Source organism: Lolium perenne, chromosome 2, assembly GCF_019359855.2.
Source record: "Lolium perenne isolate Kyuss_39 chromosome 2, Kyuss_2.0, whole genome shotgun sequence".
NCBI classification, from domain to species: Eukaryota; Viridiplantae; Streptophyta; class Magnoliopsida; order Poales; family Poaceae; genus Lolium; species Lolium perenne.
This window is the reverse complement of record NC_067245.2, coordinates 27477975-27497133: the sequence shown is the minus strand read 5'-3', so window position 1 is coordinate 27497133 and position 19159 is coordinate 27477975.

Genomic DNA, 19159 nt, shown 5'->3' with positions numbered 1-19159 from the left:
GCCGAAGTTCATCCAATTCTTGCGGCAGGGAATCTTTGACAGGTGTAGTATCAGCAAGAGTTCTCCTTGAGCGAGAAGGAGAAGGCGAAGCATTGGAAGGAGCGGAAGACGGAGTATAGTTATCAAATACCAACTGAAATTTAGCAACAAAAGTCGACATCAATCAACAAGCAAGATAGAGTTTTCATTAACCTTTCGGAATAATTACAAAGGCGTTACAGTGGAGCTAATGGAGTACGTGTCGCCAAATAACTACTTTGGCGACATCATTAAAAACAAAAGAAAGAAAAAGAGAAGGCGTTCAACTAGACCTCCGGCTTTGAGGAGCTGGGAGTCGAAGCTGGCTTGATCCCGAGATAGGCCAAGATTTTCTTCGTGTTGGGCTTAGCTGCCTTGATCAACGAGCGCCACTTCGGTTGTTCTATCTGCTCGGTGGCGCCAACTTTCGTCCGATCGACGCTTGTTGGCTGTCCGCGACCAAGGCAATAGTGCTTTCGACAGCAACTTTCATGTTCTCCTGGCGCATCTTCAGTCCAAGATCTTCTGACGAATTAAATTCCTTGGCAAGGGCAAGGAAAGTCTTGGGCTCCTCTTTCTTGGGGAAGAAATAAGGAAACAACTTGGATAAACCCGCGTCAGCATGATCTAGCCCTTCGCGAACTTCAGTTCCATGAAATTCCAAGAAAGAGAGTGCGTCTAGAAGAGGATCATTGTCGGGATCTTCAAGCTCAAATTCTTGGTTTGTTTTGGCTGCCGAGGAAAACACACGTTGGTTGCCAGCAGGAAGGAAAGTTAACATTAAAAAACAAAAGAGGAAAGGATAGAAGGGTACGATAAAATTACCGACAAAGCGCCGGTTCTGCGAGGTCAAGCGCTTGGTGATTGCCTTTTCACGAGCGGCTTGGGAGGCCTTGTGTTCATTCAAAGCAGTTTCGGCGTCAGTCAGCCTCCTCTGCAGATCTTCGACACCAGCAGCTTTGGCTATGGCTTTTTCAACCTCTGCTTTAGCTTGGCTAGCATCAAGATCAGCCTTCTCGCGAGCCATTTCACTCTGCTTTAGTTTCTGAGCAAGAGTGTCGACAAGCTTGTTGGCTTCTGCAAGTTTCTCTGCAACAATAATCAAAGAAGTTTTCAAAAATACAAGCAAAGCGGGAGCAGAAAATCGTAAAGTGGATGTCATAAAAATTAGTACCTTCAGCTTTGCTAGCACATTCACGGTACCCAACAAATTGGGCACCGATGCGAAGAAGTTCTTTGATCATAGGCTGTCAAAGGAATCAGACAGCAAAAATGTCGATATGGGAAAAATACGAAGGCAAGAGGAAATTTAGACCATGATAAGCAGATTGAGAACTTACGTCCTCCAAGAAGGAATTGGAAGAGTTGCCCAATTCAAGGGTAGGTTCCACGATTGGCTCCACCCTTGTCCTTTTTGGAGAAGGAACAAGAGGGCTCGCAGGAGGAGTGGGAGCACCAACATTCAGTTGAGGAGGCGAGGATTTCTCTCCTTCAGCTGGTGTCTCTGAAACAACTAGAGTACGTGACGAGCTCGTTCGAGCAGCCGCGTCAAGAGTTGGTGGTCCTTCCTCATCATCACTGCGAACAAAGGACGACAGCATCAAACGCAAGACAGACAAAGAAAAAAACTTCGAGTACAACAGATAAGAAGAAGTAAAGACAACTTACGAGCTGATGAGGGATCCAAGATATGGATCATAAGTCGCCTTCTGACGTGAAGGATCAACTTCTTCGGCTTTGGAAGTGCCGGAATCCTCGGTGTTATTCCTTTTCCTTTTGTTCCTTGGAGAAACAGCAGGAGGAGGAGATTGCGTCGATGTGGTGCCCTCGGAGGCAGCATCTTTTTCGGAAGAACCCGCAGATTTTCGAGAATCTACGGGTTCATTCGTAAATGAGGGGGCATCTTGGTTGTCATCGGTGATGACAACCCTTTCTTCAACTTCTCCACCTTCAGGAAGGGGAGGAAGCGAGTCAAGACTTGGATGGTTCTATAAAGAAAAAAAAGCAGAGTAGGATGTTAAAAAGTCGGAAAGGAAAAAATAAAGATAGCAAACCAATAGCAAACCAAGCGAAAAAACTAACCTCGGGAAGTGCATTGGTAGCGTCGAATGGTTTCACGCGGAAAGAAGAAGGGACAGGATCTTTTTTGCTGAGAGACGAGATTCTTCGGACAAGTTTTTCCAAATCCTTGACCTCTAAATCCGTCGACAACCGATCAACGTCCGTGTCGCTAGAATATTTCCAGAGAGGGTGTTTGCGAGCCTGAAGAGGCTGTACTCTGGTCCTTAGAAAATAGGCTGTGATTTGGATGCCTGATAATTCTTTACCGCGAGTATTTTGCAACTCGTGGATACGAGCCATCAGGGCTTCAGTCGCGATTCTTTCTTCTTCGGTGGCCTCCGCGTCCCAGGAGCGGCGGCGAAGAATTTTTTCGGCACCGTCAAAAGGAGGGATGTTGTCTTCAGCACAACCATCGTTCACCTCTTGAATGTACAACCACTTCTTGCGCCACCCTTGAACCGAGTCAGGAAGCTTGACGTCGAAGTAGTCGACAGTGGGCCGAACGGAAATTACAACGCCGCCTATATTATAGGCGATGTTTGGAGAGCCATTACGGCGACAGAAGAAAATGCGCTTCCATAGCGCCCAGTTAGGCTGGACGCCAAGGAAGGCTTCGCAGAGGGTGATGAAGATAGAGATATGGAGGATAGAGTTGGGGGTCAAGTGGTGAAGTTGCAGACCATAAACAAAAAGCAGTCCGCGGAGAAAAGGATGAATGGGGGCGGAAAGTCCGCGGATGAGGTGGTCGATGAAACTTACCCGATACCCCATTGGAGGGGTTGGGTAGCTTTCCTCGCTAGGAAAGCGCAGTGCGTTGGGCTTCTTGTTGAGCCCTAGTTTCTTCAGAAGGTTGATGTCCTGAGAGGAAAGCTTGGATCTTTCCCACTCCGCGGTTCCCAGATCCACGACAGCCATTGAGGATTCCGGCGTGCTGTGCCTGGTAAAGCGGCGCGGAGGCATCAACAATGGCGCAGCAGTGCAGAGCTTGGAGAATTATGGAGCGCAGGAGGATTCGCAGAGGGGAGTACAGCAACGGCGCGAGCGGAAGTGCTCGAGGAAGAAGAAGGAGATCTTATATAGAGGTGCGGCAAAACGGTGGACCGTTGGATGGAAAAAGTGCGCAGCAGATGATAGCCATGTAGAGACAAGGATAAAAAAGTATTTTAACATTGGAGGAGTTACGGTACGTGCGCCAGAAAAAGCGGAGGACGTGTGTCCCCCACTTGCACGACGTGTCAACGTGGTGGAAAGAATGGACCCACAAGGCAGAAAAATTACGACTATTAACAGAGATGAAGTAAACTTTGACCAAGGGAAAAATGTCGACAAGAAAAATAATAGAAGATTGGCGACAGGAGAAGTTATTGAATTCTTCGGGAGCCTTTGATCAAATACAAGTTTTTGTCCAAATGCTCGGGGGCTACTTCAAAAAAAGTAAATCTCGAGTATGACAATATAGAAATTGCGGGAGCCTATGATCAAACGCAAGCTTTTGTTCATAGCCTCGGGGGCTACTCCCATCGGGAGCGCTGTTCGCGCACCCGAGAGATGAAAAGGAAAAAATATATATCGAGAAAAAATGACAATATAGCGACAAGGTGTACTAAAATGTCGAGCCTACAACCAAGCACAAGTCCTTGGTTGTAGCCTCGGGGGCTACTCCCATCGGGAACGCTGTTCGCGTGCCCGATGAAAGTTATCAAGAAGAAAAATAGAAAGAAAGAAAGTAAGGAAGGAAGAAGGAGCATATTTCGAGTTATAAAGATAACTCTACATATACTCCCATCGGGAGAGTAATATAAGTCAGAAATTGACTCGATGAAATGTGCTATTCCAGCAGCCGAATAAGCACTCGACAATATATTCTCAGAACGCCAAAAGTTGCGAATAAACTCTGAATGCCGCAAAACACTGCGAAGGTAAGACCCCAGATCCGTTCTGTGCGGCGTGGCCCCATCTCTGACGATGGTTTGCTACTTTTATCCGTATCAACAGATACGAAGAAAAATCCTAACGGACGCGTTAGGTACCCGATAAATTTGTCTGGGACTCGACAGAATGGTAAGACCTTAAGCGGCACCTGTCGACGTTTACACCAGTATCCCGAGATCATGTCCAGGGACGTGATCTTGAAGTAGGTTTTTGCGGATTGCCACTAGAGCAGTTAACTAGTACCTGATCCGTCAGATGAACTAGCCCCAACTACCATTATCCTTGTACAATATAGAAATTCGTGTGAAGAAATATAGACAAGCTAAAGTTGTCGAGTAAAAATAAACAGGGGAGATTTTCCCTGACTCTACGATTCAAGCAAAATCTCGGGGGCTACTGACATAGGCATCCCCAATGGGCCTGCCGAAGATAGTACCCGGGGTTTACTGAAAGCCCACTACTCGAAGAATAAGAAGACTCGGAAGCCCAAAGATATTATTAAGGAAAGCTAGAGTTGTAATAGGAAGTGTTGTATGTAATCTTGCGGGATGAGTTAGAAACCTCCCCGGACTCTGTAACTTGTACAATACGAATCCCTTGACTCTGCCTCATATATAAGGGGGAGTCGAGGGACGAGAAAGATCATCGAATCATTGTTAACAAACCCTAGTTTTATTTCGTCGAGTACTTTTCGGCTGAAACCTTCGAGATCTACTTGCCCTCTACATCCAACGAAACCCTAGTCTACTACTTGTAGGCATTGACAAGTTAATACCTTGTCAGGAGGGAAATAGGTTTACTGACTCAACATAGAGTAAAAGACAGGCCCTTCGCAGAGGGAAGCAGGGATTAAATCATGTGCTAGAGCTTTTTCAGTTTTGAAATCATATAAAGAGAATAAAAGTAACATTTTGAGAGGTGTTTGTTGTTGTCAACGACTGGTAGCGGGTACTCTAACCCCCTTGCTAGACAAACCTTCAAAGAGCGGCTCCCATTTTATTTTCATTTTGTGTGGCACTCCTTCCAACCTTTCTTTCACAAACCATGGCTAACCGAATCCTCGGGTGCCTGCCAACAATCTCATACCATGAAGGAGTGCCTTTTTATTTTAGTTTTATTATGATGACACTCCCCCAACCTTGGCTTACACAAGCCATGGCTAACCGAATCCTCGGGTGCCGTCCATCAATCACATACCATGGAGGAGTGTCTAATTAGTTTAATTAATTTGGGACTGGGAATCCCATTGCCAGCTCTTTTTGCAAAATTATTGGATAAGCGGATGAAGCCACTAGTCCATTGGTGAAAGTTGCCCAACAAGATTGAAAGATAAAACACCACATACTTCCTCATGAGCTATAAAACATTGACACAAATAAGAGATACTAAATTTTGAATTGTTTAAAGGTAGCACACGAAGTATTTACTTGGAATGGCAGAAAATACCATGTAGTAGGTAGGTATGGTGGACACAAATGACATAGGTTTGGGTTAAGGTTTGGATGCACGAGAAGTATTCCCTCTCAGTACAGGTCTTTGGCTAGCAAGGTTAATTAGCAAGCATAAGAGTTGAAGGAAACAAACAAATATACATGTGATAGAAACAATCATGCATCTTCCTTGTAAGCACAAACAATTTTAACTTCAGAATAATAAGCTATGAGCTAACAAGAAAGAAAGACAATGAAAGAACTACATGTATTTCTCTTTTCTACTTAAACCTCAAAGTGTTGTTGCTATTGACCAATGCTAAGTTTGCCAAAACCAAATAGATTTATTCGATGCTCCCAAAGTGATACCAATACTAAGAACAAGGTAAATCATATAATAGAATTGCAAACTAAAATAAGGTGTGCAATATGTAAATGATAAGACTTCTCATTAATATTTCATAACGATAACTCACACCAAGGGATACATAGACAACCAACTAAAGGAGAGATACTTCCACACTGCAACCCATCTTATATGATAACTTCCCTACTCATGATATGACACTACTTGATAGTAAAAAGTAAAAGATAGTGATAATGTGATACCGCGGCACTCCCCCAAGCTTGGAACAAACCAAGGGGATGCCAATACCGATGATGAGTTACTCCTTCGACGGTGGTGGTGATGAATTCCTCCCGCGCTTCTTACAGATCTCCTTCAGCTTCAGCTTCTCAGCTTGGCAACTCTCCACTAAGACTCGAAGAGATTCATTGTTATCTGAAGTTGGCGGCGACGACCTTGTGATGGGTATCGAGTAATATTCCAGCATTCTACGGAGTCGGTAATTCTCCTCCTGGAGTATCTCCACTTCTCTTCTTAATACCCGATATTGACCACTAAACTCATCAGTAGTCCGCAGAGCTTCTTCCAGCACAGGGAAAGAGTCGAGGCCAAGAGCAGATGGTAAGGGTCCCTGCAAGTTATGAGAGAAAGAACGTCGAGTGTCAACAGATCCCACGAAGATTTGCTTGCTCCCAACAGCTTTTTGCTCTTGTTTTGACGACACCCTTTTCACTTCTTCCTTTGAAGGCCCTTTGCCCTTGTTGTCGGAGGCCATGGTGCTTTAGATCAAAGACAGATCCTGGCAGAAACAGCTCGAAACAAAACACGTCGAGAAAACGATATACGGACCTCCAGGTGTCCGGGGGATTATATAGAATAAATTTTCACAACGAACGGAAAGTACCAGGTCGAACCAGAGTCGGAGAGGGGCGACGAGGTGGTGTCCTCATAGGGCGGCGCGGCCAGGCTGGGGCCCGCGCCGGCCTATGGGGGCACGCCCTCGTGCGTCTCCTCCACTCCGTTTCGATCTCGTAATTTTTTCATATTTTCCAAAAACACTAAAAACATTGTTCGGGAAGTAAATTGCGGACTTTTTATTACCAGTACTGTTACCTATTCAAAGTCGAGTTCTGGCGGACTGTCAATTTGTCCTTTGATGAAAGCCTCCGGTGTTTCCACTCGAATAACATCAACATCTACATTGTAAGAATCACCTGAGATATAATGCTTGAGTCTTTGTCCATTTACCACTTGTGTGACATTGCCTTGGAGAGAGCAAATTTTTATTGCTCCTGAACGATACACCTCCTCAACAACATATGGTCCTTCCCATTTCGAGAGCAATTTCCCTGCAAAGAATCTGAGACGAGACCGATACAATAGGACTTTATCCCCAATATTAAATTCTCTTTTGATAATCCTTCTATCATGCCATTTTTTAACTTTCTCTTTAAAGAGTTTAGCATTTTCATAAGCTTCACTTCTCCATTCATCTAGAGAACTCAATTGCAGCAACCTCTTATTACCAGCTAGTTTAGGATCTTTATTTAATTCTCTAACAGCCCAATAAGCTTTGTGCTCTAGTTCTAAAGGTAAATGACAAGCTTTTCCATAAACCATTTTATAAGGTGACATTCCCATGGGATTTTTATAAGCAGTTCTATAAGCCCATAGTGCTTCCTTCAATTTACTAGCCAAATTCTTTCTAGTTTTATTAACGGTCTTTTGCAAGATAGATTTAATTTCTCTATTTGATAGTTCTACTTGCCCACTAGTTTGAGGATGATAAGCAGAAGCAATTCTATGATTAATGCCATATTTAGAAAGAGTTTTTCTAAAACCACCATGAATAAAATGAGAACCTCCATCAGTCATAATATATCTAGGAACTCCAAATCGAGGAAAAATAATATCTAAAAGCATTCTTAAAGAGGTCTCACCATCAGCACTTTTTGTAGGTATGGCTTCCACCCATTTAGTAACATAATCAACAACAACAAGTATATGAGTGTTACCTTCTGAAGAGGGAAAAGGTCCCATGAAGTCAAATCCCCAACAGTCGAACGGTTCAATAACAAGAGTATAATTCATAGGCATTTCATTGCGTCTGGAGATATTACCAACCCTTTGGCATTCATCACAAGATAAAATAAACTTCCTTGCATCTTTGAAGAGAGTTGGCCAGTAAAAACCTGATTGTAGAACCTTTTGCGCGGTTCTATCTCCGGCGTGATGTCCTCCATAAGCACTCCCATGACATTTACTCAATATCTCCTGCTGTTCATATTCGGGAACACATCTTCGCAGAATACCATCCACTCCTTCTTTATATAAGTGTGGGTCATCCCAGAAATAATGCCTCAAGTCATAAAAGAATTTCCTCCTTTGTTGAGCTGAAAAGGTCGGAGGCAAGTACTTGGAAACAATAAAGTTAGCATAATCGGCATACCAAGGACTGTCTCGCGAGTTCACCTTTATTACAGCCAATTGTTCATTTGGAAAACTATCATTAACAGGAACAGGATCATAAGCAATATTTTCCAATCTAGACAAATTATCAGCAACAGGGTTATCAGCACCTTTCCTATCTACAATATGTAAATCAAATTCTTGCAACAAAAGTACCCATCTAATAAGCCTTGGCTTAGCATCTTTCTTTTGCATAAGGTATCTGATTGCAGCATGATCAGTATGAATAGTAACTTTTGAATCAACAATATAAGATCTAAACTTATCACAAGCAAAGACTACAGCTAACAATTCTTTTTCAGTAGTAGCATAATTTCTTTGAGCAGCATCAAGAGTTTTACTAGCATAATGAATAACATTCAATTTTTTATTTACTCGCTGTCCAAGAACAAATACTTACAAAGAAAATCACTAGCATCACACATAATTTCAAATGGTAAGTTCCAATCAGGAGGTTCAACTATAGGAGCAGTTGTTAAGGCTTTCTTTAGAGTTTCAAAAGCTTCCTTACAATCATCATAAAAAACAAAAGGTACATCTTTTTGAAGAAGATTAGTAAGAGGCTTTGAAATCTTAGAGAAGTCTTTAATAAACCTCCTATAAAACCCAGCATGACCAAGAACACTACGAATACCTTTAACATCCCTAGGATAGGGCATCTTCTCTATTGCTTCAACTTTAGCTCTATCAACTTCAATACCTCTCTCGGAAATTTTATGTCCCAATACAATTCCTTCATTAACAATAAAGTGGCATTTCTCCCAATTAAGAACAAGGTTAGTTTCTTCACATCTCTGCAAAACTTTATCAAGGTTCCGCAAACAATTATCAAAAGAATTCCCATAGACAGAAAAATCATCCATGAATACCTCTACAATACTCTCGCAAAAGCCATGAAAAATAGCAGACATGCATCTTTGAAAAGTAGCAGGAGCATTACATAAACCAAAAGGCATACGTCTATAAGCATAGGTTCCATAGGGACAAGTGAAAGTGGTTTTCTCTTGATCCTTAGTTTTAACAGCAATTTGTGAAAACCCACAATAACCATCAAGAAAGCAAAAATGAGTATTTTTGGATAACCTTTCTAACATTTGATCAATAAAAGGCAAAGGATAATGATCTTTCTTAGTAACTTTATTAACTTTACGAAAATCAATGCACATTCTATAACCTACAACTACTCTTTGAGGTATGAGCTCATCATTATCATTAGGCACAACAGTCATTCCTCCTTTCTTAGGAACACAATGCACAGGACTAACCCCTCTACTATCAGCAATAGGATATATAATACCAGCTTCAAGAAGTCGTAATACCTCATTTCTTACCACATCCTTCATCTTAGGAATTAGACGACGCTGAGGTTCAACAACAGGCTTCGCATCATCTTCCATATTAATGGCGTGTTGGCAAATAGAGGGAGAAATCCCCTTCAAGTCATCAAGAGTGTAGCCAATAGCACCTCGGTGTTTCTTCAATATTTCCAATAGCCTTTCTTCTTCAAACTCTGTAAGCTTAGAACTAATAATAACATGATATATTTTCTTATCATCAATATGGGCATATTTAAGATTATCAGGCAAAGGTTTTAAATCAAAGACAGGATCTTCCTTTGGTGGCGGTGTTGTACCCAGATCTTCCACCGGTAAATCATGCTTAAGAATAGGTTGGCGAAGAAAAATTTCCTCAAGCTCATCTCTTTCTTTCCTAAAAACTTCACTCTCGCTATTCTCCAAATGTTGCTGCAAAGGATTATTAGGAACAAGAACAATAGATGCACACTTTTCAAATTTAAAATCATCATTAGGCAAATCAGCTTTATAAGGAGTTTTGGTAAATTTAGAGAAGTTAAACTCATAAGATTCACCAGCAAATTTAGTCAAAATTTTCTCTTTCTTGCAATCTATAATAGCTCCACAAGTATTTAGAAAAGGTCTACCAAAAATGATAGGACAATAATCACTAGCAGCAGAACCAAGTACCAAAAAGTCGGCAGGATATTTAATCTTACCACATAGAACTTCCACATCTCGAACAATACCAATTGGAGAAATAGTTTCTCTATTAGCCAGCTGAATAACCACATCAATATCTTCAAGTTCACAAGAATCAATTTCGTGCATAATCTCCGTGTAAAGCTCATAAGGAATAGCACTAATGCTTGCACCAATATCACATAAACCATAATAACAATGATCTCCAATTCTAACAGATAGCATAGGAACACTAGCTTTCTTAGACTTATTAGGATGTGAAACAATATTAGAAGCATCTTCACAAAAAATAATATGACCATCCTCCTGTTGCTGCCAAAACCCACCGGCGGGCAGCGACGGGCAACACAGTAGAGCCGGGAACAACCTAGGGCTGCGGCTGGCCGAGGTCCCTCCGAGCGACGGCTCGCAAAGCCTTCTGGTACACACGTCCGATGCTGATGCAAGGGCGTGCCACCTGACCTATACCTGGTCAGGAAGGTGATGGAGATGCCTCGCTTAGTTTCCTGCATGGCATACACGTAAACATTAAATACGAGCCTCGATCGGCTCTCAGGTTATCCTGTGAATCGGCTCAAGGAGCCGATCCACCCATGATTCGTACGAGGTGCACGAATATATGGTGGTCCTGCTTGATCAAGATAAAGCTAATGAGATCTACGACGATCTGGGGTTTTCACCGCATAATCGGATCATCCTACTCACGATTGGGCCTCGCGGCCACGCACGGTGATCGTAAGCCGATCCTAGATAGGGCCTAAAAACCAACACGAGGTTGATCCCCGGAACATCCTGTCTAGGACTAGCAAACGACACCCTACGTGCCGCTGGATCCTCCAACCCTTTGTAAGGCCTAACTATTGCAGATATTAAACTAATCCTCGATGAACGAGGAGCGATCGTAACGGATCGGATATACTAAATAAAGATCAAGCGGGGTGCCGCCCCCACACCTGAGATAGGTGTGAGGACGGCTAGATATGCAAGGGTTGCACTACGATAGCATGTTACGCGAAGAACTATGCTAACCCTAACACATCTATGATAACTACGTTGCTCGCCATCAACAAGGCTTCAGTACGAGCAACGCATGAACAACGTGGAGCTTGTGCTGCCTAGATCGCAAGATGCGATCTAGGCAGCATGTTGCTTACCGGTAGAAACCCTCGAGATGAAGGAGTTGGCGATGCGCCGAGATTGATTTGGTTGGTTGAACATTGGTTGTTGTTTATTCCATAAACCCTAGATACATATTTATAGTCCAAGGGACTTTCTAATTCAGGCGTGCACCTAACCGTGCACGGGTAAAACTCTATCTTCTAATCTAAGATGCGATCTACTATATTACAGATACAAGGGCAGACTAGCCCAACTTTGCATAACAGGCCGATTCTCGTAACTCTTCTATGTATATTCTTTAACTCCATCTTGATCGCGGCCCACCTCTGACTCGGTCAAATTCTGGTGATAACACATGCCCCCCTGGTTTTGGAATTGGTGATTCCAAAATCACTCTGCTTTTCCTTCGTTGGGTCATGTCGTGGCAGAACCGTCGCAGTATCCGTCATCATGATGCCTTGCCTTCTCAGCTTCTCCGCGTGACCTGGCAGTTTTTTTTTCTTTTAGGCACCACTTCCTCGGAAACTGCTGTGGCATTGAATTTCCACTATATCCCCTTTATTTAACCGCTCCGCACAGTTTATTTTCGCATCTTCTCCGCATTAGCACTCCAAAAGCCCTCCTGCGCCACCATGTCTTCCTCCTCCTCTGCTTCATCGGATCTTTCCACCCAGTCCTCTTCCTCCCGCGAGCCGACGCCAGAGCCAAACCCGGCGGAGGTCCACGCAGCCAACACCCGCCGCGCCATTGAGGCCGGGGAGGAGTCTAGCCACAACTTCTCCATCTGGTCGGAGAACGACAAGTCCCTGACCGACGGGGAAAGCGACCTCTGCTTCCTCGCCGACGGGGAAACGGAGGAGGAGAGCGACGACGATCGCTTCTCCTGCGACTTCACCTCTCCCGAGGAGGAGGAGGAGGAAGAAGAGGAGGAGGAGGAGGACGACACCTCCTCCGACGAGCCGCCGGCCAAGCGGTTCTGCCCCTGGCCAGGCAACCTCAGCGACTTCGACAGCGACGATGATGACGCTGACGAAGAGGACGAGGACAATGAGGGCCCGGTCGGCGGCCATTGGAGCGACGACGAGCCCGCCGGGAGCAGCGCCGACAGCGGCGACGACGGCGACGACGAGGGCAGCGACGGCCCGTAGATAGGACCTTAGTATAGGACCAGTAGCAGTAGATGGGGCAATGTATCCCCTAGTACTTCCTTTTGAGAGCAATCAGCTCTTTATGTAAGAAATCTCGCCTATCAAAGAAGAACTTTTCCCAATTTGATTTTGCCGATTTCCTCTAAGCTTAATTTAGCCGATTTCCTCTCCTACTGACCTTGCCGATTTGTCCCCTTTGCCAATGCGTAATGAGCCGATAGCAACGCATCGGTCCTTTAAAATTCATCCTTCCATTCTTCAACTGATGGTTTTGAAATCTGGTGGATAATGTAGAGTCTTCAGGGAAACCTCTGAATTCTGTCAACCAAACTTGATGGTCTTCTTTAAACACTCATCATTTTGTGAAGAAGGTCGCGACGAAAGACCAGCCGACGGTACCCCCAATCGGCTCCTGAACAGAGCGTCCACCAGGCCTGCTGCCCCCCGAGCCTTGCTCGGGGCAAGAATGTCAGAGCCGATCACCTTTCTTCCTTTAGAAAGCCGATATACCCCTTCTGTCAATACTGCTGAACTAATACCAAGGGTTGAAAATCCTCGACAAGAAAGTTTAGGAACCCGGATCGGCTCAAAGCAGCTGAAGAAGTTCTCATTGTTTTACCCCTGCGAAGGAGCAGAGGGCTCCACAGCTGAACTGGATTTGGTGGAGATCCGGTAAACCTCGTATAATTGCACTAGAGTCGATGGCTGCGCATCGGCTGTATCAACATTTCATTTTTTTTTACTGGCCGATTTTTCTTAATCGGCTCCCAGTGTTTCGCTGCCCATATGCTTACACATGTTTGTCTACACATGTTCATCTGACTATATGCCCCCCGAGCCGAATCTGCCAGATGACTGCAGATATCGGCTTTTGTGGTTAGCCAGGGCCCTGCACTTGCACGTCGGTTCCGCGAGGATTCGTGCTGATTTTCATCCGCCGACGTGGCCGCTGCCCAGTAGCTCGATGCTGAACACAAGCAAAACATGTGGTGAAGATAATTTTGGCCGATCGCTGGAATCGGCCTCCATATTGATTGAAGCGCTGACTGAAGGTTCTGTAATGTCCCTTCGCAGATTTTCGGGGCCGATCACAAGGATCAGCCTCGCCACGTTTGCTCATCGCTTTGCTTCGGCTACATGGTCAGGTTGGTGGATAAAACCAGCCAAACCTCTGACTTGATGCGCTTGCTGTCGTCCACCTTGAGTGCATCGTAGAATCGTGGAGCACTAAGCTCCGTCGGGAGGACGAGCACCATGTTTGTACCAGCCGATGTTTCATCATCGGCTTTCCTTTGCTTGGGACGCCACTCCATTTTCCGTGGACGACCCTCTTCGTCCAGGGTTCGCTGAACTTTCGCAGCCAGATCAGGTCGTGCCTTCCTTAACGTATGCAAGTATAACCTTTCGGCTTCCTCCAGGCCGCGCAATCGCTGAACCCTGCGCTTTTGGGAACGGCTGAGTCCATCAGGGCACCACCTTGGTCGGTGGTACCTGTCTTCTTATTCTTCTTGTCCCTCGTCTTCTGAATCCTCGAGATCTGCCCACCGAGGGGACTCAGCGCGTTTGCTTTGTGGCGGGAGAGGCCCTAAGCGCCTGAACACAGACACGTTGGCTGCCTCCTTCTTCTTCTGGTTGCATTCTGGGCAATTGCCGATTGTGGGCAATCGGCTCATTCCTGAATCCCAGCAGTGTCGGAAGAAGGGGCAGTCCCAGTGCCTGTCGTTGTCATCTTGCTCCCTTGATTCTCCTTTGGCACGGCGCTCGTGCTCCTCCTCATCGTGATTGTGCCGACGATGTCTTCTGGCTTCTCTAGCCAGACGATCTCTTTCATCATCATCACTGGATCGTCGGCGTTGGTCATACTGACTCACATACTTGTTAAGGAGGTGATCAGAGAGGGGTCGCTGATATCTCATGTTCTTCACTTCTCCCTCTGTGACGTAGCGCTTGCCATCATGACGGAGCCGATCGCGTGGAGCGGCCTCCTCTGTGTCCTTGCTACGAGAGCAGCTGCCCTCGTCTCTGTCTTTGCCAGAGTGATGCCCAGGTCCTACCATGTTGATGCTGAATGAGGACCCTGGCTGGCAACCTTCAGGGTAAGTACATTCTACCATGTTAACGACGGGGAAGGGTTGGGTGTCGACCTTCATGGCGTACTGGTTGAAAATCAGCCGCCCTTTTTCTATCGCCGCTTGGATGTGCTGACGCCACACCCTGCAGTCGTTGGTGGTATGGGAGAGCGAGTTATGCCATTTGCAGTATGGCTTTCCGTTCAGCTCTTGCACCTTGGGAAATTTGAGACCTTCAGGAATCGTCAACTGCTTCTCCTTGAGCAGGAGGTCGAAGATTTGCTCAGTTTTGGTCACGTCAAAATCAAACCCCCTGGGCGGGCCTGGTGGCTTTACCCATTTGCAGGACACGGGGGCTCCCCCCCGAGTCCATTCAGCCACTGCTACCTCTTGATCTCCCGCAGAAAATTTGTCTTCCTCCGCCTCAACCAGGACTACTGCATGCTTGAATTTGTCCTGGTACAGGTCCGGGTGGCGCTGTTCATATGCTGACAGTTTCTGAACCATGTGCGCCAGTGAGGGATAGTCTGCTTGGGAGGCCATGTCCTTGAGCGGTGTTGCGAGGCCCGCTACTGCCAACTCGACTGCTTCCTTTTCATTAAACGAACCGAATAACATCGGTTCCTAAGATTCCGAAGCGCTGGATGTATTCGTCACGCTTTCTCCACGCTTCGACGTAGTTGTGCTAGATCGGCAATGCCGCACTCGGAAGCCTTCTCTGAGTGGTACTGCGTATGGAACTGTTCTTCCAACTGCTTCCAAGTCCGGATCGAGTCTGGTGGCAACGAGGTGTACCACCCGAAAGCCGATCCCGTGAGGGACTGTGAGAAGAACCTCACGCGTAGTGGATCCGACACCGAGGCCGGTCCTAGTTGTGCCAAATATCGGCCCACGTGCTCGATGGAGCTGGAACCATCTGATCCACTGAATTTGGAGAAGTCAGGGAGCCGATATTTAGGTGGTAGCGGGATCATCTCGTAGTCGTCGGGGTACGGCTTGGAATAGCCGATTGCCCTCTGTTTCGGCACCATGCCGAACTGGTCTCTCAAGATGTTGCCGATCTGATCCGCCTGTCTTGGCCGCAGGAGTTGAACTCGAAGATTCGCCGGGTGGCGTACTTAGCCAGCCATGTTTGCTTTTCCAGCTCCGAGCCAACCGCAGGAGCTGAGCTCGGAGGTTCGTCGGGTGGCATATTTAGTTAGCCACGTCTCGCTTCTCAACATCTCGTTGCGACGTTCCTCCTGCTTTCCCAGAAGTCCCTGATGTCGCGGCCTGGTTTGTGAGCGCCCAGTTACCGCAATCTGGCACATATGTGCACGTATACCCGTGAGGGATCTCCTTAGGCGCCTCTTGCAAGAACTGGCAGTCACTAGGGTCACCACCGATCTTGCAGACGACGAATGCCGGTGAATTCGGCACTTCTGGTGCTGCCCACGCAAATGGCAGTGGTGGACGGGACTGGAGTGGCAACTCCCCTTGATGCGTCCCGAGAGCCGGTCCTGACGGCGAGTACTGGTGCCTCATGATCTCCTGGATCACGCGAAGAACGACACGCTCCAACGTGTTGACCAGGTTCTCAGAGTGGCGGTGTAGCGAGTGAGCCACCATGTAGTTGATCTCCTGCCGCAGGGACCTGGTGCGTTCTTCTGACGGGGCAAAGAGGTCTATCCCATCGAGTGCACCATCAGGCGTGAACCCCTTCCACCTGATGCCATGTGAACGGGTTCTGTGGAAAGAGCCGATGAGGTCGGCTTCGAGGACGACTTTGATCTCGTCATACTTCTTCTTGAGCTCGTCGGTCAGATCCTCGTACGTGACTGGCGTGCCGTCCGCCATCTCGGATGTAGATGGCGATGTGGTTGATGTAGAAGCTTGTCCCACCGGGCGTGCCAGAATGTGTTGCTGCCAAAACCCACCGGCGGGCAGCGACGGGCAACACAGTAGAGCCGGGAACAACCTAGGGCTACGGCTGGCCGAGGTCCCTCCGAGCAACGGCCCGCAAAGCCTTCTGGTACACACGTCCGATGCTGATGCAAGGGCGTGCCACCTGACCTATACCTGGTCAGGAAGGTGATGGAGATGCCTCGCTTAGTTTCCTGCATGGCATACACGTAAACATTAAATACGAGCCTCGATCGGCTCTCGTGTTATCTGTGAATCGGCTCAAGGAGCCGATCCACCCATGATTCGTACGAGGTGCACGAATATATGGTGGTCCTGCTTGATCAAGATAAAGCTAATGAGATCTACGACGATCTGGGGTTTTCACCGCATAATCGGATCATCCTACTCACGATTGGGCCTCGCGGCCACGCACGGTGATCGTAAGCCGATCCTAGATAGGGCCTAAAAACCAACACGAGGTTGATCCCCGGAACATCCTGTCTAGGACTAGCAAACGACACCCTACGTGCCGCTGGATCCTTCAACCCTTTGTAAGGCCTAACTATTGCAGATATTAAACTAATCCTCGATGAACGAGGAGCGATCATAACGGATCGGATATACTAAATAAAGATCAAGCGGGGTGCCGCCCCCACACCTGAGATAGGTGTGAGGACGGCTAGATATGCAAGGGTTGCACTACGATAGCATGTTACGCGAAGAACTATGCTAACCCTAACACATCTATGATAACTACGTTGCTCGCCATCAACAAGGCTTCAGTACGAGCAACGCATGAACAACGTGGAGCTTGTGCTGCCTAGATCGCAAGATGCGATCTAGGCAGCATGTTGCTTACCGGTAGAAACCCTCGAGATTAAGGAGTTGGCGATGCGCCGAGATTGATTTGGTTGGTTGAACGTTGGTTGTTGTTTATTCCATAAACCCTAGATACATATTTATAGTCCAAGGGACTTTCTAATTCAGGCGTGCACCTAACCGTGCACGGGTAAAACTCTATCTTCTAATCTAAGATGCGATCTACTATATTACAGATACAAGGGCAGACTAGCCCAACTTTGCATAACAGGCCGATTCTCGTAACTCTTCTATGTATATTCTTTAACTCCATCTTGATCGCGGCCCACCTCTGACTCGGTCAAATTCTGGTGATAACACCTCCACATCAAGATCTTTAACTATTGCAACAGCAGGTTCAACTTTTATTTGTTCTTCAGGTTCTATAGGTTTCTTTTCACTTTTATGAACCGCACTATTTATAACAGAGTACTCCTTCATTTTAGCAGGGAAAGGAGTTTTTTGAATATAAGCTTCAAGAATAACATGATCCACAGTTTCAACTACAACACATTTATTTATAGATGAATCAATTTTATCTTTATACGGTTCATGAAACTTATCAAAATTCTTCTTAGGCAATTCATAATGAGAGGCAAAAGCTTTATAAAGATTTGCAGCAACTTGAGAATAAAGACCATAAGTAGCACTCATATTACGAAATTTATCAGTATCCATAAAAGCTTCAATGCATTTGTAATCATAATTTATACCTGATTCTCTTTCTTTGTCGATTTCCCATCCTTCAGTATTTTCCTGGATCCGATTAAGAAGGTCCCTTTTAAACTCTTCTTTGTTGCGCGTGAATGATCCAGGACAAGAAGTATCCAGCAAGGTCTTGTCTTCAAAAGAAAGTCTTGCATAGAAATTATCAATAATAACATTACCAGGAAGCTCATGAATGGGGCATTTGAGCATTAAAGACTTCAATCTCCCCCACGCTTGGGCAATACTCTCTCCATCATGAGGCCAAAAATTATATATGCGGTTCCGATCCTTATGAATTTCACTTGGAGGATAGAACTTAGAATAAAACCGGGGCACAATATCATTCCATTCAAGAGAATCCCCATTATCCAGTAATTTATACCAATGCGCCGCTTTACCAGACAGCGATATAGAGAATAGTTTCTTCCTCACTTCATCCATAGCAATACCTGCACACTTGAATAAACCGCATAATTCATGTAAGAACAGTAAATGATCTCCAGGGTGGACAGTTCCATCCCATGTATAACGGTTATCCACTACACGTTCAATAATTTTCATAGGTATTTTGTATGGTATCTCTTCCTCACCTGGCGCCTTATCCACTACCTTTGCAGTAGTAGTAGATTTTCCAAACAAACATTCGAGAGAAGATCTCTCCATAATAAATTATAGCAGCAGGCAGAAATAAAATCAGCACTAACAGTAAAAGTTTCCCTTACCAATTCCACTTACCAATAGCGCTTCACTCCCCGGCAACGACGCCAGAAAATAGTCTTGATGACCCACAAGTATAGGGGGTGTATCGTAGTATCTTCGATAAGTAAGAATGTCGATCCCAACGAGGAGCAGAAGGTGTTGACAAGCAGTTTCGATGAAGGATTCACTGTAAATGCTCACAGACAAGTATTCAGGGGGTTTTGATGTAACAGATGAATAAAGTACGAGTAAGTAAAGTGCAAGAGTAACAATTGCAGCGAGTGGCCCAATCCTTTTTAGCACAAAGGACAAGCCGGTTTGTTTACTTATAATGACCAAACGTTCCTGAGGACACACGGGATTTTAGTCTAGTGCTTTCGCTACATACGGCTAATTAATCTTCATTGTTTTGATAAGTATT